We start from the raw sequence: 23,554 nt of genomic DNA, 5'->3' as shown, positions 1-23,554 counted from the left end.
TGTGATGAAAAGATGCCAAAATATTGAATCTGCCAGCTTAAATGAGAGATGAGAAGATGAGAAGATGAATGTCGATGAAACTCCAGGAACAGAAAAACTCTGTCCCCGGCAACGGCGCCAAAAAATGTTGTCGCGCAGAATGACACGACAACGCTCAGACCGGGGGCTGTCACTCTGATCCCCGATCCCTCCGTTTAAGCCTGTTTCCCGCGGCTAAGGGGGGTAGTCCCTGTGAGATGATGAGGCCAACTGTCGACCAGTTGGTTGGGAAACACGAGAGACGATATAGAAAGGGCTCGATGGGTTTAGAGATTTAATAGACCAGTGCCTTAAGAGATTGTGGTTAAAACGATTACTTGTTAAATGATATAAAAAAGATATGGACCATGAACAACAATCATTTATCATCAGCGAAATTACAATGCTCTTAGAATGACCAAAACGATATCCAGCAACTGAAAATTTTAACAGATAAATGCTTTAAAATACCACGAGAATTATAAACCATTAACCAGATATCAATTTCGCATTTCAGCTTGAAAACTTAGATCCCAGCATGAAAGATATACATGATAATAACTGAATATCGCAAAAAATAATTTTCCACAAAAAAATTTTATTTTTTCAAAGTTTTTTAAATCTTTTTCAAATTTTTGTTTTTTTTATTTTTCCATGTTATAAAAATGAAAAAAATCTAAAAAATTTAAAATTTAAAATCTATTCTAATACTAAATCTAAAACATTAAAATAAAATCTACATAATGAAAACTATACAAAGAAAATAAACCTAAGTCTAAAAAAACTAAATAAAATCTTTTACAAAATTAATCTAAAACATTAAAAACTAAAACATAGAATAAAATAAAACTATACAAAACTAAAACTAAAAACCAAAATATTTTTTACGATTTTTCATTTTTATGAATCTATACTTAATGAAATTAAAATCTAAAAAAAATACAAAAAACAAAGAAACTAAGCTACGCTATCTCTACAGGTTATAACATGAAAATAAAGAAAAAATCGAAAATGCGTCAAACTACAGCCAAGAAAAAAGTCGGGAAAGAGGACAGGTATTACCATGAACCCTAGCCGGCCGAAAATCAAAACGTATGCCCGAAAGGAAACACACAGACGCCTCGATCGATCTTCACGTTAGAGTACTTCAAAACAGATTTGCTTACCTTGCTGGTTTGACGTGTATTTCAGCTGGAGCGGAATGGTTGATGCACAGTCGATCGGCGGAGAGCTATGCACATACAGTTCACCCCTCAGCGCTTTCACAGAAGATGCTTGGCCCATAAATAATGTGATGCTCAGGTGAAGCGTTCGACAGGCCCGCGGGACGACCTTGGGCATGCTGAGCACTAAAAAAAATTTATTCGTCGGCCGTACGTAGTCACGCCCTTTTCTCTGTGCATGGATACATACATACGTTGAGAATCAACGCTGAGATCTTCGCATTGTCTGGCCCATAAAACAAATAACGTGATGCTCAGGTGATGGTGGCGATTTAAGGAGTTTCTTGCATGAATGCAGTGGCAGCTTTCACTGATCACGCCCTTCTCTCTGCGTGCTTCTCTGCCCAAAAATCCAGCGTATAAATTACGCCATTTGCTGTGCGACTGACGGCTCAGGAAAAATAAATCTGCCACAGTTAAATATGCAGCGAATCTGCAATCACATCATGAGATCTGTCTGTGACGCATCATCCTTGAGAAAATGGGTGGGTGCAATCTGTCCAGATGAACTCTACAGCCTGGCTACGCAGTCTCATGTGGATGTCAAGCAGGATCCTCTAAAATGCATGGTGCTACACCCCCAGTCTGGACCACATGATGCTTTTCAGAACATAGATAAATTGTTGCTTGACGGGATTACGCAGAATGACTCCTGCAACAATAAAAAGATGGCAGTCTTGATGAAGAGCCTGCAATTTCAAGGAAATAAAACCCTAACGAAACAAAGACTGAAAACCCTAATGAAAAACTGTACAGAACAAAAGCTTAAAACCCTAATAAAGAAATTGTAACCCTAGAACAGAAAAATTTGAAACCCTAAGACAACAAATAAATTTACAGATTTGTGGCCCCTGAAATGCCAGATTTAGCAATAACGGCAGTAATATTTTCGAAATATCAGAAATTTTGAACTTCACTGTGAACAGAAAGAAAATCTCTCAATGTAAAACAGAAAATAAACTTTAACAGATTAACCCAGGGAACAATCAGCTGGGCTCTGCACAGAAAGTGCTTGCGAGAGTTGGCTGGTTCAGCCGAGAACTTCCCCGAACGCCCACAAAATTTCCTTCAAAAAATGTTTTCCTGCACATCTCAAGCAACCATCAGCAAAGAGAGAGAGAAAGCTGCTAGATCTCAGGAAATAATGGAGATACCTGCCATTATTTCAGAAACCCTAGCAGCCCTCAAACCCTAGCAGGTGAACAAGATACCTGTGCTCACACTACTCTAAAAACAAGCTATGATTAATGGCTGAAAACTGAAATATGCAGAAAATTAAAGATCTCACAGCAATTCCAGAGAGCAACACCAACACGATTTGGACCCCAAAGTCTTTTTATTAACCAGAAAATCAGATTACAAGAGAGCTTTTCAGTACAGACTCACAGATCAGATATCTAAAATGACCCCCTAAGACCCTATATAAAGGAAATGATCCCAACGGCTAGTTTTGGGTGATCCATGTAGAACTGATCTCGACCGTTGATGAGGATCAAGACATCTCTTGATCTCATCCGTCGATTTATTAACTTAAAATATTATTATTTTATTAGTTAGGGTTTTTGCTTCATTTTTTAATTTTTTATTATTTTATTATTTTTATTCATTTTTTTAATTTTTAATTCATTTTAAGATGGATCATCAAACTAAGCCGTTGGGAACATCACCTAGGACCTAGGACCTAGGACTCATGAGGGGATTTACAACATTTTCAACCCTCAAGATACATTTCATCATGATTTTTTACAATTTACATCTCAAAGGGATGAACCCACTTAATACGGACCCTCACAAAACACCCAGCTCTGCGACACAACGATAATCTAGCAGATCAACACACTAGGATTCTCCTAAAGTTCTAATGACAAAATCAATCCCGGCTTTGGGGTCAGGTTTGAAGGAAAACTCTGCCGATCCGTGGATCGGTGAGACAAAAAACCTTCCGGGACGTAGATTATCATCAGAAAGTTAGGTCCACCTAGGCAAATTACATACATGACTCATGTCTGCTAAGATTATTTACAATTAACACATGCAGACTGGGTTTACAATCAAAAAGATCAAGCTGCTGATGATGGCAGGATGGCACGGACATGCTGATCACGTGCTGCTTCTTTTTGTCAAGAAAAGACAGGGTGCACTGCATGGGTAGTTGACCAGTAGGGGTCAACAGGTTTATAATAGTTAAATTTTAGGCTGATTATATCATTGTATGCTTAACTTCAGTTCTGAATGTGATCATGACAGTCAACAAGAATAAGAGAAAGTAGATCTTCAAGGCCAAGAGACCTTCACCCAGAATAAGAGAAAGTAGATCTTCAAGGCCAAGAGACCTTCACCCAAAGAGTGAGATGCCTAAAAGACCAAGATATGCTAATAAAAATACCACCGTGAGCTTGAAGTCAGACCTTTGGAATTTATATCAGACTACTGTTAACTAAGAATCAGTGACAAGAATGATATAAAAAAAAAGAAGAAGAAGTGAAAATTAGCTCAAGATCAATTATTTGCAATGTTCTTAGAGCTCAATCTTATTCATATTCAGATCTGATATGTTTCAAAAATCTATAATGAGTGACTGTTGTTAAAGAAAACTTGTCGACCTTTATTCAAGGTAATTACCAATATGCAAGGGACAAATGCACAAGACCAATCTTAATGCCAAGTACAGTGTCCTAGACTTCAGAGATGCCTCAAAACAAACCACTGTAAACTTAATATCAGTCACAGTGATTTCAGATCAGACCTCAAATCAGTTAACACTATATAATAATCATTATAAATCAAACCAGAGTGTTTTTAGGGCTTATTACAGCTATCCCTCTTGAGATTTAAGCACTGAAAAATCAAATACTCTGGACCTAGTTATGATGATAATGAGTAATAGGTCAAGGTTAGAGAATAAGCAACGCAATTGATATCTGAATTGACATTGACCAAAAGTAATGAACACTTTGAACCATCCGACACATTGAATTCTGATCAACCAACATATAGTTCACAATTTTTCCCATTCCATGGCTTCGTCAAGCAAAATCTGAAAGGCACAAACCCTTTTGGTAAACCATACAAATTAGTGACGATTGCAATGACAGCCTAAGTTTACCACAAAGAAACTTGTATTGATAATAGGTAATAACTTCAGAAAATTTCGTTAGAACAACACTGGTTTGCGCGCTCAACCTGTTCTTTTCTTTGCAGGAGGTGAACAGCCAAAACCGGCAGTGATCTAGTGTGCATAGTTGAGTAACAATCATCTGAGGAGTTTGCGTTGCTTAGCTTATTGTTTGATCGATATTGTTGTTTGGGATACTTGGATCCCTCATATCCTTCAGAAGAGCCCCCATCACCGTTGCTTATCCAACATATTGTAATGATCAATCATCATCGCTATAAACCCAGCTACAGATCCAACTCGATCAGGAAGATACAAGTAAGCCTTGTTCATACTGTAAAGAGCTGCGACTATTTCAGCAGTCCTACTATGGATAGATGAAGCCACCTTTTTCCAATCCATCCCATATTTATGGTAAGCCTTGTGTAAATTTTCTAGCTCCTTCTTACTCCACTGAGAGCCCAACATATCTGACAGTTTGCACTTCTATGGCACGCTTTTGTTGGTCTTCCTTCTTCATTTTGGTCTGGAGTCTCCCTCTTGTATATCAATGGTGTTTCTTTGTTTTCTTAAGGAGACCATTTGTCGCACTGAACCGCAACTGTTTCCTTGACGAAAAACCCTCGATTCACCTAATCAAATTAGGATGCCCAACTCAGAGCTTCATCTTAGAGACTGAACCAATTTTATAGGGTTTGCTCAGCCCGTCAATCCCAAGCATTTGAAGCCAAGAAAATCATTTGTCCAGCTTTTCTGATTTTTTTTGTTTTTTTTTTAGTACCAAATGTTGTAGGTGGTGTATTCTCAAAGAGACAACAATGATTACCTCACAGGTGTATGATTTTGCCAGCGATTTGTGTACAAAATATAGACGAGTTTAATAGATTTATTATTGTTGTCACGATCTATGGCCACTTGGTGTAAGATGCGTAAACAAACCGAGCTATAGATGTAATCGTGTTACTATATTGTGCTAACTTATAATACTACATGTAAAGATGGGACAAAGGTAAGTGTGCTAACAAAGCATGAGCGATAGACAAATATCTAATGGTCAAGTAAAAAAAAAAAAAAAGGGGTTAATGCCGTGTTAGCGAAAGGGTAGTGCAGTTGTTTAAAAAAAAACAAAATCAAATCCTCTTAAATTGAGATAATAAAGTAATCAGTTAAAATGCCTAATAGTGCTTGCCATAGTGCTAACATATTTAGTTTTGCGCTTTCAACATTTCACGAGGAGGCCTTCCCATGATTGACATCTAAAATTGCAAAATAAATCATTGCTGCCAGCAATTGCAGGAACACTTCCTGAACTTTTCTTCCGTCAATTGTTGGGCAATGTTGAATTGGGGGAAATCGAATGTTACTAGGCACGCAATCCATTATGAGCAGGTATAATGTTATTAACCATTATTATCGGGTTTAGCATCCGGCGTGATGCAGTTCCAACGACACTAAGTTGTGGCGTATACCAAATTCTTATGAAATCAACGTTCCACAGATTTAATGTCTGCATCTTAACTTTTTATGGTTGTCCCTTGAATCATTTAGTGTCTTGGAGCTCGTCACATGACTGTGGAATAGCCCTCCTATGGTGAACTCCTGTGGTGATCTATGTGATTGGCAAGAAAGACAATTGGAATACCTTGAAGTCACCCTTGAAGCAAATCATTGAACATCATTGAAGTGTATGGAGATTTGATAGTTGGAGCCCAGACTAAGTGAATTTGGAAGCTTGTACCAGTGCAGCAGCCTTGGAAGCCCTTAGACAATGAAGTATTAGGACCTTTGGAGCAGTGATATACTTAGAACTCTTGAAGAGTGCTTGGAGCACATTGACGACACCTTGGAGCATCTTGTGAAGATATTTCTGGAGATCATGATGCATCGTTGATGTCATCATGAGATAACTTGAAATTGATTGGGGATGATGATGAGCAATGGTGACACCTTCTATATGACAAGGTTGTCACTGATGATGTAGCGTGAAGACTACAGTGAAGCTGAAGATTGACAAGGCTCGGTGAAGAAGACCTTGGGAGCCGTGAAGTACAACCAAACATACCATGACAAAGTGAAGCTATAGGGTTGGAGCCCTTGGGGTTGGTGCCTCAGAATTGACAGGGTTGGTGCCTTGGAAAGTCCAAGTTGGTGCTTGGAAAATATAAGATTGGTGTCCTTGGAGTTGGTGCTCCTAAACTCAAGGTTGGTGCCTTGGATAAGATAGGGTTGGAGCCCTAGAGGATCGGAGTCCTCAAGAAACCAGATCATGTTGATTTTGGGTAGCATCGGATGTGCTCTAGCTCTGAAATTTTATGGAGGGGCTAGAACACATGAGATCTCCAAGACCCAAAAATTGTTTGGTGAAATTCCACCCGTATGAGGAGTTATTAAAATAATTAATATTTTTAAGGGGTTCCAAGTCTAAACTTAGGAAAATAAAAATATTAATGGGTATTAATAAGAATATGGGTGAAAAACTTCTAAGTGACGAGGATCAAGTCAGCTTTAATCTTAGCCGTTGATTAGGGACTTAATCTCGGCCATTGATTCATCAACAGGAAAAGTATAAGAGGAGGCTTGAGGGTCAGTTGGAGATACACTTGAGAGATCAGTCAGTTCGATTTTTCTGAGGCGAGGTTTGCTGAGAAAATCGAACAAGTGATTTGTCACAGTGACGCAGAGGGAGAGCTCTGATGCAATGATGCAGAAGGAGAGCTTTGACGCAATGACGCAGTGTCACAGTGACGCCGAGGGAGAGCTCTGACGCAGTGTCACAGTGACATTGAGGGAGAGCTCTGAGGCTTGAGGGTCAGTTGGAGATACACTTGAGAGATCAGTCAGTTCGATTTTTCTGAGGTGAGGTTTGCTGAGAAAATCGAACAAGTGATTTATCGCAGTGACGCAAAGGGAGAGCTCTGATGCAATGATGCAGAAGGAAAGCTTTGACACAATGACGCAGTGTCACAATGACGCCGAGGGAGAGCTCTGACGTAGTGTCGTAGTGGCGTAGTGACGCAGCTCCTAGAGGAGGTGACACAGTTCCAATGCAAAGTTTGGAGCAACCATCGTTGCCCATCACTGGGAACAACGGAGTCACTTGTGGGGTTTGTTCATCTGTCTCTAGATAGCGGTACTTTTGTCGGGTTTATTTTTTGTTGGGTGAGCCGGATTTGGCACCCTAGTTGTATTCAGAAATATGCTTAATAATAAAAACCCTATATATGTTGCACCAGTTTTCCCAAATTGGGTTATTCCAGAGACGAATGTCCAAAAATAATGGTGTCCCTTGTGTATTTGTCTCATTTATTTCAGTTCATGATCTGTATGTATGTGTAGTCTGCAATAGTGTTTTCATCGCTATTTAAATAATTAAATAACTCGTTGAATGTAAAAACAAGTAGGAGATGGTAAACCAGTGATCGCAGTAGGATTTCTAATGTGTAGATTCAAAAAATTTCACATGGTATCAGAGCATTGCAGATCATAGGAGACTGAAGACACCAGCCGAGAGATCCAAAGAATTTGTTGCAGAGAGGCAGCTGTCTTGAGTGATAGCGTTGTTCCAGAGCCATAGACGCAAAGGGAGAGTGACGCAGCGCAAAAGAGGTGACACAAAGGCTCATGCAGAGCCACGTCATCTTTCCGGACCAGGGAGGAGTGACGCAGTGGTCAGGAGGAGCTAATCTAGCTCATGCAGTGATTGCGCAGAGCCAGAGGAGCTCAGATTCTTCAGTTGTCGAGGTTGGAGGAGTAGAGCAGATTCGATCTGAGGCGCTGGTGGGATGCTGTTGCTGTTGGTGCAGAATAGTGTTTGTGGAGACAAAGTCGAGGTAGAGGGAGTCACTGACTTGACAGATTTCTAGCCAAAGAAATCTAGATCCGGGTTGCAGTAGCAAAGGAGGATTGGAGAGGAGTGATTCGACATTTGGCTGGAAGATTTCTGTGAAGGAAATTAGGACTCAGAGGGAGTCTAGAGGAGCTTGTTCCTTAGAGGGTTTCTTATGCCAAAGAAATCCAAATCTAGGTCTTACTAGATTAGCAACAGGAGAGGGAGAAGAGAACCTGTCCTATATTTGTTGAGCAGAGATGGCAGTGAATAGACTGAGGGATCAGGACAAATTGGATGGAACTTCCAATTTTGTCATCTCAAAGGCCAGGATACTAGCAGTCTTGGATAAAAATCGCATCAAGGACTATGCCTTGAAAGTAGTTGTTGTTCCAATCGACGCTGATCTATTAAAGAAGTATGAGGAGTCCTAGGCGAAGGCCAAGTGCATGATCCTAGATGGGGTCAAAGATCATGTAGTACCACACATTGCTGAGAAGGAAATAGCAAGGGAGATGTGGGAGGCGCTAACCACCTTGTACCAGGGCACTTCTGTCCAACAGAAGATGTTATTAGAAAATCAATTGAGATAGTATCAGATGCAGAAGGGAGAAGAGATCGATCCCTTCCTCCTCAGGTTGCAAGGGATTCGCAATTAGTTGACTTCCATGGGGTCTACACTAGATCCTGAGTTCATGGTCAGGACTTCCCTAAATGTAGTCACTGAGGACTAGGAGACATTTGTCCAAAGTATCTTGGGCAGAACGACTCTCCCCAGTTGGGAGGAGATGTGGGCAGCTCTTCGACAAGAAGAGATCAAGAAATTTACCAAGGCAGGGAGTAGCGACAGAGGAGCCCGGGTCAAGGAGGAGGAGGAGGATGCAGCTCTCACATCATCGGGGCAGTAAGGGCAGTTGAAGAGAAAGAAGAAGGATATTTCCAAGGTCAAATGCTTCAAGTGTGGGGAACTTGGACATTTCACCACTCAGTGCCCCCGGAAGAAGGGCAAGGAGGAGACTTTTGACTCGAAGGCTGCTCCAAAGAAAACTAACAGGGAAGGCGAGGATGACGAATGTGCCATGAGTGCTCATGTGCCTCTTGAGAAGAGGTGGGGTGACATGGAGTTGTAGTTCAGAGGACTACATGAACCCAGGCAGGATCCTTGAGGTGCCCAAACTCTTGGATCACATACGGCTACAGGAGCCCTTAACAACAGTAGCAAGATGATGGGTGTCGGTTGGAGCGAGGTGTGATGGAGTGATAGTGGTAGAGCTAGAGTGCCAAAGTTTGAGGAAGCATAGTGGATGTTGTAGCAGTGCGAGAGGCACAGAGTAGTTTGCAGCAGCACAATAGCAGCAGAGGGTCAACATAGATTAGCAGCAAAGGTAGCTTTAGCATCACGAGGCATCTAGATTGACCAGCATGTCAGTTTTTGGGTTAAGTTTCCGTTGCATACTTCTCAGCAACTGAGTTGCAGTGCCGCAGTTAGCAATGGCAATGCTATGGGCAGCATGAGGCAACATTTTGAGAGGGAGCTGTAGTATAGATATCGCAGTGACAGTGGAAGTGTCATGGGCAGTAGTACAAGAAGCAGTAGTGCAGTGGATGAAGGGCATCAGGCCAAGCATCAGTAACACAAAGGACCGATGCAATGGATCAGTGTAGTACTTCTGTTGAGAAGTGTTATTAGAGCACATTCCTCACTAAGAGGAAGTGTTGATTTTGGGTAGAATCGGATGTGCTCTAGCTCTGAAATTTTGTGGAGGGGCTAGAACACATGAGATCTCCAAGACCCAGAAATTGTTTGGTCAAATTCCACCTGGATGAGGAGTTATTAAAATAGTTCATATTTTTAATGGGTTCCTAAGTCTAAACTTAGGAAAATAAAAATATTAATCAGTATTAATAAGAATATGGGTGAGAAGCTTCTAAGTGACAAGGATCAAGTCAGTTTTAATCTTAGCCACTGATTAGGGACTTAATCTTGGTCGTTGATTTATCAACAGGAAAAGTATAAGAGGAGGCTTGAGGGTCAGTTGGAGATACACTTGAGAGATCAGTCAGTTCGATTTTTCTAGGGCGAGGTTTGCTGAGAAAATCGAACAAGTGATCTATTGCAATGACGCAGAGGGAGAGTTCTGACGCAATGTCGCAGAGGGAGTGTTGATCTAGATTGTCATTAATGTCAACATGACAATATTCTAGGATACTAAATGATGATCGGAAGTCATATGAGCTATCAGAGCAGAGAAGAACTATCGGAGCAATATCGGAAGTTATAGGCCATAGGAGTGAAGAGAAGCAATAGGAGCGACAAGCCAAGACAAAGCAGATCTATCGCATGTGCCAAGAGTAAGAACCATATCAGAGATATCGCATGAAATATCGAAAGGAGCAAAGAGGAACACGTAGCGAGGAAAGAGCCAAAATGAGGAACACATCATCGAAGGAAGAGTGAAGAGTGTATGTAGTCATCGAAGCAAGTAAAGAAGAAAACAAAGAGCACAGCTATCAGAAGAGCAGGGGTAGGAGTGTACGTGGCTGAAGGCCCATCCTAGCCGTCGATCTCATTTTCAACGCTTACGTCATAGTCAACGGTGGGGGTTAAGCCTGTTGTTAACCCGTGTGCTAGTTGAAGACCCGCAGGCCGTAGATTTGATGACCTCGTATATCCAATGGATATCGGGTCACAAAATGATCGAACGTTAATCTCAAGAATGGACCCGAACTTTTATAGATCAAGGATCTATAATCCTTATTGGCTCCGTAAAGGCGGTTAAGCATCGCGCAAGTTCCCTGACCGATATCGTTATGAACCATTGGATCCAGCGCGCCTTGATCAAACGGTGGAGGATCGACGATTGGGTTTGTTGATCGGGTGGATCAACAACCGTCGGATTAAAGATGAGATCAACAGTGGAGATGATGTGGCAGGTGGGACCACCCATTATATGTTTTTAACTATGTTGATATATGAAGATTGATGATGTTGATATCGGAGGACAGAGTATGTTATGGGCACGACTTGTAAAATACCTCCGGAAGTTGCCATTGCGACTAAAGGAAGGACGTGGCACGTAGGATCTTCAATATGGAATGAACGCGTCTTTTGAGTATTGGTGAATTCAAAGAGACAGAGGAAGCCGAAGAGCGAGCGCAGAGGAAGCCGAAAGATCAAGCGAGCGAAAAGGAAGCCATAGGTTAGGGGTATCAGGAATATATAACAAAGAACAAGGAAAGCTTATGAGTTGGAAAAACTGTAAGAAACAGAAAAAGCCGAAGGTCTGGCGAAGTGGAAGAAGCAGGAGGACAGAAGTAAGTCATAGGTCCAGTGGGGTTGGGAGCAGAGAATTACTACCAAATAGATCCAGACAATTTACAGCATAGAGCTGGAGCCCTTAGGGTTGGTACCTCAGAACTGGAAGGATTGGTGTCCTAGGAGTTGGTGCTCCTAAATCCAAGGTTGGTGCCTTGACAAGACATGGTTGGTGCTCTGGAGGTTGGAGCCTCACAAAAGGTCCAAGTTGGTGCTTGGCAACTGGCTGAAGCTATATATATATATATATATATATATATATATATATATTGTATTTGATTTATTGCAAAGATTATATTAATAAAAGCATTCATTCTTGTTATTTATTTCTATGTTCTAAATGTAAATGATTTAACAAACAAAAATAACAATTGAAAAGAAATATTGATTCACCCCCCCTCTCAGTATTTCCAATAGGGAGAGCTCTAACGCAGTGACGCAGCTCCTAGAGCAGGTGATGTCGTTCCAGCACAGAGCTTGGAGCATCCATCGCTGCCCAACACTAGGAACAACACAGTCACCTATGGGGTTTGTTCATCTGTCTCTGGATAGAGGTAATTCTATCGAGTTTATTCTCTGTTGGGTGAGCCGGATTTGGTACCCTAGTTGTATTCAGAAATCTGTTGAATAATACAAACCCTCTATATGTTGCACCGTTTTTCCCGAATTGGGTTTTTCTAAGGACGATTGTCCAAAAATAATGGTGTCTCTTGTGTATTTGTCTCATTTTATTTCAATTCACGATCTATATGTATGTGTAGTCTGCAATAGTGTTTTCATCACTATTTAAATAATTAAAGAACTTACTGAATGTAAAAACAAGTAGGAAATGGTAAACCAGTGATTGCAGTAGGCTTTCTTATGTGTAGATTCAAAAAATTTCATAGATCGGACTTTGTACCAGATAAGGGTTGGTGCCCTAGGGGTTAGATCCTCTAAACGCAAGGTCGGTGCCTTAAGAAGATAGGGTCATTGCCCTAGAGGTCGGAGCCTCACAAAAGTCCAAGTTGGTGCTTGGCAACAGGTTGGAGCTTGGGAGATTGAAGATCATTGTCTTCATCTAGGGTTGGAGCCCTATATACATTGTACTTGATTTATTGTGAAAAAGAAATTAATAAAATAATTTATTCTTACTTTTCATTTTGTGTTCTGAATATAAATGATCTAACTGGTAAAAGTAACAATTGAAACGAAATATTGATTCACCCCCCTCTCAGTATTTCCAACAAAAACCAGTGCAGCAGATGAGGGTTTTATTATTATTATGCAACAATGAAGTTTTTGTGTACAATATGGATGCCAAAACGGAAATTCTCTTCTAAGTTGGCAAAATATCTGAGAGAGTATTCTATCTCCACAAGCAATCTTGCCCCACAATAAGCTCTCAAACTATCTTTGTGTCAACCTTTGATAGGTTGAAACTCGTAATGCCTGGAATAGCTGCCACAGTCTCTACCACTTAGAAAGATTCGTTGACTCTCTGGATGAATTTTCCCAGCACTTAGCTCCTGAATCGATCTCTCCTGTAATGACCCATCTCTAAATACATATATTATACGCTCCAGAATATTGAAAAAAAAAATCATATTAATGAAATAGAATAAAGATTAAGTATTAGTATCAATAATTAATTAGTATAAAGTTATAAAGTTTATATTAAAAACAAATATAAATAAAGTTTATATTAAAAACAAATATAAATAAAACAAAAGTATATATGAATATCATAAAGTTAAATGATAAACAAATATGATAAAGTACATATAACTGTTATTTAGTTATAAAGGATACGCTATATGGTTATAATGAGGCGTGATAGTGTTATAATGACAATAACACATATATAAGGTTTAAACATTAAATACCTTAATGCTACATATAAACACCTATAACGGGAGTGTGACTCACATTCATGAGGAATGCTATCACCACGAGAGAAAGCGGTGGAGTCGCTGGTGTGCAGGGCGGCCACCGCTAAACGCAGGCTATAAACCGCAGATAATGGGCTGAGAAGGGGGAGAACAGAAATCAGGAGAAAACCAAGAGGACAAACCAGGGGGAAGAAATTGAACATTGGAAGAACTTTAAGCATTCTGAGGTTCTGGGCATGGGGGACAGTGAGCTTCTGTTGAGAAGCTTACTGGATTGAGCAGCGAGGCTCTGCTCAGTCTGGCTGGGTGGAATTGGTCTCTCGGTAATTGGAGCAGAGCAATGGCAGCATCATCAACTACACCAAATCAGATAGCAGTTCAGGTAGGTACATGCTTTAATTTTCTTTACTGTTTCTGCATTTTAGTTTTTCGGTTATTACATCTCCTCTAGCTGGATCAAACTACCTCCTTGAGGCTCTGCGCAAGCCTCCTTGTGGAATACTCGACCTCTCTCAGCTGACTCTTCTGGCACTGGAAAATCCACCGGATATCACTATCCCTGCTCCCTCTCACTCTTGCATCCCTTTTGGCTCAAACTCTTCTTCCCTGGTCTATTGCTATAGCTAGATAGCTCGATCTACCAAGGAACGTGCTCTCCAAGTGTGTTCTCCATCTACCCATCGAGTTGCTCTTATAATCTCTCATAGGTGAACCAACAACCATGATTAGATCCCCATGAATGGCTACGATCATCTCCAACTTTATCTATGTGAGTTTCTAGAGAATTCTCACCTTTTCTATATTAATTGTTGTTAATTAATCACTTTTCCTAAGTTAGACTTAGGAAATATTTAATTATTGATCAATTAACTTAATTGAGAAATCTCTAGGCAATTTCTCCTTAAACCTTTTATGGGTTTTGGAGATCTTGTGTTGCTTAGCTTCTTTGACCAACATCGAGACTAGAACACCTGTCTGGTGCTACAAAAACTAACTTGCTCAAGATGTATGAGAGGAGATCAAAACAAATTTGTCAATCTGAAAAGAAAAGGCAGCAGTGGTGCATTTGGAGATAATTCATCTGTCAAGATACTTGGGAAAGGTGTAGTGAATCTTGGAAGTGAACATGTAAAAGCAGCAAATGTTTTGCTAGTTAAGGATTTGAAGCACAATCTTCTCAATGTCAGCAAAATGTGTGATCAAGGGTATAATCTCTTGTTTGATTATCGAAAATGTGAAATCAAAGAAGAAGACTCAAGAAGATTGTTTGCAACAGCTACAAGAAAACCAAACAACATATACATCTTAAACCAAGCATAGCGAAATAAAATTGCAACCAAACAAAATAACCTTGGACAACAGACAAGGGAAGGGTATGTTTCACAAACCACTCAAGCTCAAAGTCCAAGGTATACATGGGTACTTGCAGTTGAAGGACAAGCTTGTAGGTTGTGTTGTGTTTGTGATCTTAACCTTAGTGTCAATAAGTGTTTGCCATGGGATCAACAAATTTGTTAATTGCTTGATGTGGAATAGTTTGTTAAAAGAAGAAATTTTTATGACCCTATTTCCTTGACAGACATTGAAAATCAGATTCAAGACGTCACTAACACCTTCCACATCCCATATTATTACGAGGGGATGGTAGGTAGTGTTACAATCTCCTTTTGCAAAATTATCACCAAGTTTCCATCAAGGAACCATAGCATAGCTTCCATGACATTTTATTTCTAATTGATTGAAAGTCGCCAGGTTTTGATGAAGAGAAACCACTTTGTAACGTTTTCTGTCTCATAACTCATTTCAACAGGTCTTCTTCCATTGACCTTGCCCTTTGACTCTATTAGCCCTAAATTGATAAAAAGCACTTGTCAATTAGTGTGTCAATCTTATAAAATTTATGTGATATTCCCACTTAGCAATATTGCTAAGGGAAATATCAATTTTGTCAAAATTTGGATTACTACTTAGGAAAAGTGGGTTGTGGGACCCCACTTGAAGTTTTGAGCTAAAGTAAGGGGCCAACATAGGAGAAAGGGAGGAAATCGAATGGCTAGTGGATGGTGGGGGCCACCCCAAAAAGGAATACACTCCCCTTTGGGTAGTACGCACTCTTGGAGGGAAAGAGAGAGGGAAAATTGATGGATGGGTCCCACATGGGGAAATTGGAGGCTCAATAACAAAACGGGAGAGGGCACTCACTTTTGGGCATCTTTGATCATTTGAACATTCACCCTTGACTAGCATGCTTGAACTAGAAACCAAGTCTGCATGTGTTGTTGAGCACACGAGATTTCCAAGCGAGAATCTCACCCTACCTTCGGTGGACTTTGAGTGCCAGTGCAAGGAGGTGTCTTGCATCATTTCTGATCTGACTAGGGGAATTTCCAAGCGAATTCATGGAGTTGAAGAGCAGGTGGGATGTAGGAGAAGGGAATACGCAACCATTGGAGTTGTTTGTGGAGCAAGGGATTTGTTTGGTTTCCACGATAATTTTGGGCCCTCATTTGCTAGAAATTTGGAGAGATTCCATAGCTCCATTTTGGGAGAGATTTGGCTGGGCCAAGCATTCATCAATAGGGACTGCATGGGCCTACGCAGTGGTACTTCGTGCCACACGTGGGGCATTAGAGAAAGAGTTTGGGGCTAAGACTTGTGGGGGAATTCCAGAGGGGGATTTGCCAAGTATTATAGCAATTTTGGGGAGTTGTTTGTGGAGCAAGGATTTGTTGGGTTTCTGTGATAATTATGGACCCTCATTTGCTAGAGATTTGCAGAGATTCCACAGCTCCATTTTGGGAGATATTTGGCTGGGCCAAGCATTCATCAACAGGGACTGTCTAGGCCTACACAGTGGTACTTCGTGCCACACATGGGGCATTAGAGAAAGAGGAGTTTGGGGCTAAGACTTGTGGGGGAATTCTAGAGGGGGATTTGCAGAGTATTATAGCGATTTTGGGGACCTTTAGCACTGGCATTTACAGGTGGGTCAAAATACCCAGCAGCTAGAGGAGCTAAGAGAAATTGGTCTGAAATTCTGGGGTCAGCATTTGACCAAACCCTTTCTGGGTTTTGGTGGGTTATTGGAGGAGAGAACGAGGTTAATCTTCCGGAATTTTCTGAGCATTGGAGGAGGACCTAGCAGCCATTTCTTGCAGCCAGAAATGTAGTTTCCTAAGGGTCAGCGCAGAGTTCTTGTTGGAGGGACAGCTGCCTAGTGATTTAGTAGCTAATTTTGTCACCTGGGCCTTGTTAGCTTGCCTTGGGAAAGCCCATGTGCATGCATTCTGATCTCATATTGTAGACCACATTTATCTCAATAAGATGGTTTAGTTTAGCGCAGATTTTGGAATTTTCGAGGTGTTTAATATTTTGCGAAAATCGTGTGTTTTGCTATGCATGCTTTGTTTATCATTTTAAATTTTCTTGAGGGATATTAGAATTTAAAACCCTATTTTTTCTTTTTTTATGTTTTTGAGAGTAAATTAGGGTTAGGTTATGGGAAAATCTGCATTTAATAGCATAAAAGATATGGAGTTCATATTCCTAGGGTTAGACTTTGTATCTACTAATTTGAAAAAGCAAAATATCATTTTCAATGCATTTTTCGGCCATCTTCTTAGGGCTGACATCAAGGGTTTACAGTGGTTTTATGCGTTTTCAGCCATTAAAAAATTGCTGCAACCTTGTTTTTAGTTTTCTCATTGATAGCCTTTGCTTATTTCTTTCTTATCATCATTTTCAGGCTATTTTGTTATTGGTGTCATAAATTTTGCATGATATAACTTGTATTGTTTAGAAACCCTAACTTATAACAACAATTGATAATTGAAAGGTAGCATGTGTTTGGGATCTATCAGAGCCTTCCAAGATTGTTCAAGTCCTCTAGATTTAGCCATAGCTCGTTTGAACTCGTTACCTTGAATTATCTTTCATCTCATCCGAAGCCCTACTTTTCTTAATATCATCTTTGGGTGTTTTATTTAGCATAACCCTTGGAGGATATTTAGCCCAGGAGTTCTTGGGTTATCTAATCTTCAATGTCTACTAGGGAAGCCTCCCTTATGGGGATAATATCCATCCACAGAACAACAGGGGAATAGTTACTAAGGTGACAATGGTGGTTGATCCCATTGTTTCCTTTAATCTAGTATGCTCATTGAGGCTTTGCACTAGGGCGCGATATTTTCTGGTAAGATTTACATTGTCCAAGAATGAGGGAGAGCTTGGTTTGACTAATGTTGCCACTCAAGGTAGTGTTCTTATAGTCCAATGGATGGTAAGATGTTTACAGGGCTCCACCTCGTGGTAGGTCTTGCTTCGACATCAGATAACGATTGCACAACACTAAGGCAAAGTTCAAGGGGCCTTTCGTTTATGCGATATTATCTGCTCATCCCACTTGTTTAAAGTTTTGGACATGCTCATTTTCAGGAGTATGTCATCAGCTTGGAAAGCTATTACAAGTTTGGTTTACTGGAATAGACAGCATAGCAAGGCAAGTTCAAGTTTTATGTGCTACTAATTTGGAGTTAGAGGTTGCAAGAATGATTTGTTGCAGAGATCCCTTGCTTCGAAGCACAAAGATTGAGTAGGAAGAGCATTTTCTTCTAGGGATGTCTATGCAACGCAACATCACGTGCCTAAAGAATTTGTGTTGTCTAGCCCAAATGTATGGATCAGTGTTACTTGGGAGCGGGAGCGGGAGCGGGGAGCGGGAGCGGAAGCGGGAGCGGGAGCGACCATTTTCAGAAGCTCCCGGTTTGGGAGCGAATCCCGGAGCGATTTTTTAAAAATATATATATTTTTTATATTTTTTAATTTTTGATACATATATGTCAACAAAAACATGTAAAATGATGAAATAGACATAAAAAACATAAAAAAACATAAATTGATCATTGAACCATATCACATCAATCATCTAGAAATTATAATCGTCATCAACCTTAGTAAAATAATAAATTAAAATAACATTCAATTCAATAACATTTATCATCATTGATCACCAAAGTAACAAGTTGTACTTGTAAGCCAAGTTTAACCATTACAAGAAGTAATATCGAAGATATTTCTAAGTCCTAACTTGTAACTGTTAACATGATATGAAATGTTAAAAATTTATAGAATGAAACATGAATAATGAGATGAAATGAAACAACTTTAGTCTTTCACAAAGCATCATATTCATAATTCACAATCATTACCAATGAGTTATAATTGCCAAGGCCCAACTTCAAACTTCAAATTTTCATTGTCACAGTGATATAATGTTTACAAAAAATATCATAATGTCATAATGATATGAAAGAGTCAAGAGTCAAGAGTCAAGGACTCAAAACTCAACACTGAACAGTTATGAAAACTAAAGTGACAAGTCTAATAGAAACTAAAAAAGACAAGTAAACTGTAAATCTACAAGTGGCCCTTGCCACGAGAGTCTCCAGGAGTATAAGTAGGTCTTGGCGGTCTTCTAGGAGTCTCCCGCCCAGACCGACGACCAGAACTAGAGCCTCCACGTGAGGGTGTCGATGGAGGTGGCGACAGCAATGGAACAAGACTCGGGCCCCGAGAACTGCTACTGGATGGTGGAGGTGGAGGTGGCATGGTTGCTGCAGCTGCTTCAGCTTCATCCCGTACAAGCTCATCTTCTAGTTCTTCCATATGTACAATGCCATCCTCTAAATTGTCGTCCTCAGGGTGATTGTCCCAAATTTTATATGTGGGATCTTCATTAGCCTGATCACAGTAATGGCTCAACAACCTCAAATTGTAGTGCACATAAACCAAGCTTTCTGCTCGGTTTTCGTTGAGCCTGTTTCTTTTCACATTATGTATATAACTGTAGGTGCTCCAACACCTCTCTGCAGAAGAAGAATTTACAACCTGTGCAAGAACTTTCAATGCCAATTTTCGCAAAAGTCCGTCGCCGCCATATGTTTCCCACCATGTGAGAGAATCAAATTTATCTTTGTCGTCCATTGCATGGAAGTTACCATACAAACCACTGCCAGTGAAGTATCTGCCTATTTCAAGGCGCACAGCTGCACATTCCTCCCTGTCAGGCACCAACTTTTCTAATGCATCCAGATATCCTTTAGTTACCTCTCGATCTAAATGGGGTTTGGTCCTAACACCACCCCCTGCTGCAGGTTTGCCCAACCAAGAATCTGAGTAGTATTTTGGCGTAAGGATATACGCCAAGCAATGTAGTGGAAGGTTAAGCTTTTTCCACCGTTCACACACACAATCGTGAATCAGATTGTACAAGTCGGGATCTCTGTTATTAACAATGTCTTTTATTTCCCCCAACATGGTATCCATTTGCTCATACACCTCGCCAATCACTGGTTTGTCTGTATCTGCAAACCGAATCATGTTATAAATTGGCTTGGTGAAATCCAATACCTGTCTCACAGCTGTCCAAAACTGCCCATCAAGAGCGGCCTCCTCCACCGTTTCAAAACCTGCAATGTCAACTACATTTGTAGCCCTTTCCTTTAACACCTGCCAATTTGGACTTGATACCATGCTAGCTAAACCCTCTCTTACCTTCAAAAGGCGCCTGAAGGTGAGGTAATAGCTACCAAATCTAGTCCTCGCAATCTTCAGCAACTCCAATCTCGAGTGACTGCGGAAAAGGCCATGGGTATTGCTATGATTTGTAATAAATTTTATCATTTTTTTTCCTCTCTTGTACAAATCCCCAATCCATTGGTATTGTTCATTTTTGTTTTTGACAATATCATGCAACAGAAGGTTCAATGTGTGAACCAAACATCCAGACCAAAATATGTTCGGGTATCTATCCTCAATAATTGCTCCCGCTGCCTTACAATTAGGAGCATTATCAGTGATGACTTGGATGACATTGTATGGGCCAATACGCTCAATTGTTTCAAGCAATGCTTCTGCAATGTTGATAGCGGTCTTGAACTTGTCTGAGTAATCATGTGCAGCTAGAAAAATGGGACCACTTCGGGACACAGCAAGAACACTTATCAATGGCTTGCCTTTTACATTTGTCCATCCATCAGATACAATGGACACCCCATTGTCAGTCCAAGAACTTGTCATTTTATTCAAAGAATGTGATATTTTTGCTTTTTCATGATCAAGGCCAACTGTTCTTGCCTTGTCATACCCAGGGCTCTTGTATCCTTTAGGGGCATCATTTATGGCAGAAACCATTTCGTGCCAATAAGGTGAGCGTAGAACATTGAATGGTATCCCATTTGCATAGAGGAACCTGTAAATTTTTGAATCCACATCATTCCTACACCCCTCATCAAGGAAATCTGATATGGTTCTACGGCGTAAAGATGATGACCCTGAGCCTCCATGTCCATATCCACTGCCTTGGGAGGATGCTGAAGGAGTTCTTTGTGAGCTTGGTTCAAAGAAACCCCTTGATCTTTTTGCTTTGTATTGGGCGTCCTCCTCTTCCTTTATGTATTTGGCTCTATCAACTGTTGACACCGCGTCGCAAGTTCTGATTCCTATTTGTTTCTCTCCATCCCATGCCCTTTTCCCGCAAAGGTGTCTTCTCAAACGGGTGTATGAGCCTGTGAAATCAGTGTTGCAATGGGGGCAATGAAATTTAGTGGTTCCACCCCCTCTCCCTGTTTCAGGCCTCTGAACATATTTCCACAATGGAGTTTGGTCTTGTTTAGTTTTTTGACCCTCATGTTCACCCTCCACATCCTCCTCACTGGGGTTTTCACCTATTTGACTTCCTCCGGCTTCTTCATCCACCTCTTCAGTTTCAGGCCCCCTCCGTTTCCTACTCTCCACCACCATAATAACCAGAAAGGGGACCAGGAAGAGGAAAATGCCAATAAAAATGCTCAGGTCCATCGTGTTTGATGTTTGTAGGGTTTGAGTCTTGAATCTGCAAATTAATTTAGTTTATTGGGATTAATTCATTTAATTTATTAATTTAATTTAAATTAATGATCTTTAAACTCAAACAGGTAAATGAAACTAACCAAATTAACTACCTAACCAGCTAAACTAACTAAATGATTAAGTTACTTACCTCTGCAAGCTTGCTCCTCGCTCCTTGGCACTTGCTCCTCGCTCCTCAGCTCTGGCTCCTTGCTCCTCAGCTCTTGCTCCTTGCTCCTTTGCTCTCAAACTCAACCTCAATCTCATTGAAATGATTTTGTTTTGGCCCATTGGGCTTATAAATCCAAAAAAATTAGTTTAATTTTTTGTTTTTTTCGGGTCCGCGGAATTTTTTTCCGCCGAATCGCTCCCGGAAATTTAAAATTCGCTCCCGGAGCGTTTTTTAATGCCCGGGAGCGATCAGGGAGCGATCGCTCCCCGATCGCTCCCGGGCATTAAAAAGCGCTCCGGGAGCGCGGGAGCGATCGCTCCCTGAAGCGCTCCCTCACAGACCAGGGAGCGCAAATTTTTTTACGGGAGCGCGCTCCCGAAAATCGCTCCGGTCCGGGAGCGATTTGGGGAGCGTGCTCCCGACCCGCTCCCGCCCGGAGCGCGCTTCGGGAGCGGGTTCGTCGGGGGGGGGGCCGCTCCCCCGCATCACTAGTATGGATTAATCAATTATGTGTTGATGTTTGTACCTGGGACAAATACTTCTACATAGGTTTAAGTGTCAAGATGTGTGGAAGCTGTCCAAAGTCTTCACCTTAGTAAATTCACTTTAATTAGAGGAATTATTGAAGCAAAATGTTCTATACAAAAGTGAGTTTAATATCTACGGAAATGTAAAATTTTACACCAGTGAATTAGATGAATCTAGACCATCGATCTGGACTTAATCTCAACCGTCAATCTCATTGAGAGAATGGGGCTATGGAGACTTAGTCATCAACAGTTATTTGATTTGGTCAATAACTCAAAATTATAAAGGTAGGGCTAGGCGAAGGAGAAAGACACATAATAGGAAATAAGTGATCTCAAAAAGGGTGAAAAAGGACTTTCATCTAGTGATCAGTCCAGAGAAGACAGCAAGAGATAAATATGCAGCAGTAGAGATCAGCCAAGTGGAGGTTGTACACTTCCGAGGGATAGAGAGGGTGGCCATCCTAGCAACGTTGATTTGCAGAGGATGTAGAGTAGGCTGTATGGAAGCCTTACAGCAGATGGAAAGATCAGAGTCCAGGGCGGCCATACAACATCCAGCGCAAGCCTTACAAGCTGTGGAGGTCGAGGGTGGTCGTACAACATCCAGCACAAGCCATCTAGGCTGTACAATTCACAGAGCAGCCAGCAGTAGGTCAAGGGTTGATTCAAAAATTTCTGGAGGGGCCGTACAGGCTGTATATGTGCCCAATTAATTTCAGAAATTGTGCCATAGCTTGTATTGTTTTATAAGTGGGTCATTTTCGCAATAAGAGAGCTGCTGTAAGCTTTCAGATTATTTTAATGAGAAGCTAATTGGAAGGGAATAATTATTTCTGTGTGCATGTGTGAAATTGGTTTATTTGCTTCCACTATAATTTTAACAATTAAAAATCCCATTCAGTTCATTTTATTCAGTAAGCTAAATTTAAAATTTATTTTTAGCAAGAAAATTACTAGGAAGTAATTTTCCAATTTACTGGGGTTAGAGAACTTCAACATTATGGAGTTGTATGGATTCATCCTAGAAACACGTATTTTCAAAACAATTATTAGGATGCTAGGGCTTTATTGAAGGGGTTGGGGATGGAGTTTTGGTTGCCATCTATAACATTACGATTCCAGACATGTGCTATCCCTATGCCTCAATCTGAAATGGGTGTTCTCTAACCTAGAGGATGGATGCGTTTGTAGAGTTCAAAATGTGTGGTTCATTTGCTTTCTTATAATCTGAGAATTTTTATCTAGTAGTAATGTATCAAAGGATCCCATCCAAGGCCAATTTGGCCAAAAGTGGACTCTATTTGCTGAGAGTTGCTGGAGGTATTTGCAGGATCAGTATTGAGTTCTACTTTAACGTAGAGTTCAGTGGCATGCTACCTTGTTTGGAGATTACCTGTCCCTAGTTTGTTCTACCTTCACAGGGATCTAGAAGGGCATGAGGGTTTCAGCCTTATTCATTCACTGGCAGCTGGAAGATCAAGTGTAAGTTTGTTTTTGAGCATGAGGTTAGCTCACTATCTTCTTTTTGTACTATGTGGCATGATGAGGTACACCACCAGCACCTATCTAGGGTGCACTAAGGATGCACTGTTGATC

At 40.7% G+C, this 23,554-nt stretch overlaps 1 protein-coding gene across 1 annotated transcript in view; it reads right to left on the bottom strand.

Annotated features, from left to right (window-relative positions):
* The window catches only part of LOC149249990 (uncharacterized), a 607,156-nt gene that overhangs the window by 319,661 nt on the left and 263,941 nt on the right, over nt 1-23,554 (bottom strand). The window lies entirely within an intron of this gene.

Source organism: Pinus tabuliformis, chromosome 7 (genome assembly GCF_031772625.1).
Source record: "Pinus tabuliformis cultivar Carrire ecotype Pingquan chromosome 7, CPIR1, whole genome shotgun sequence".
NCBI classification, from domain to species: Eukaryota; Viridiplantae; Streptophyta; class Pinopsida; order Pinales; family Pinaceae; genus Pinus; species Pinus tabuliformis.
This window is presented reverse-complemented; position numbering and strand designations above follow the sequence as displayed.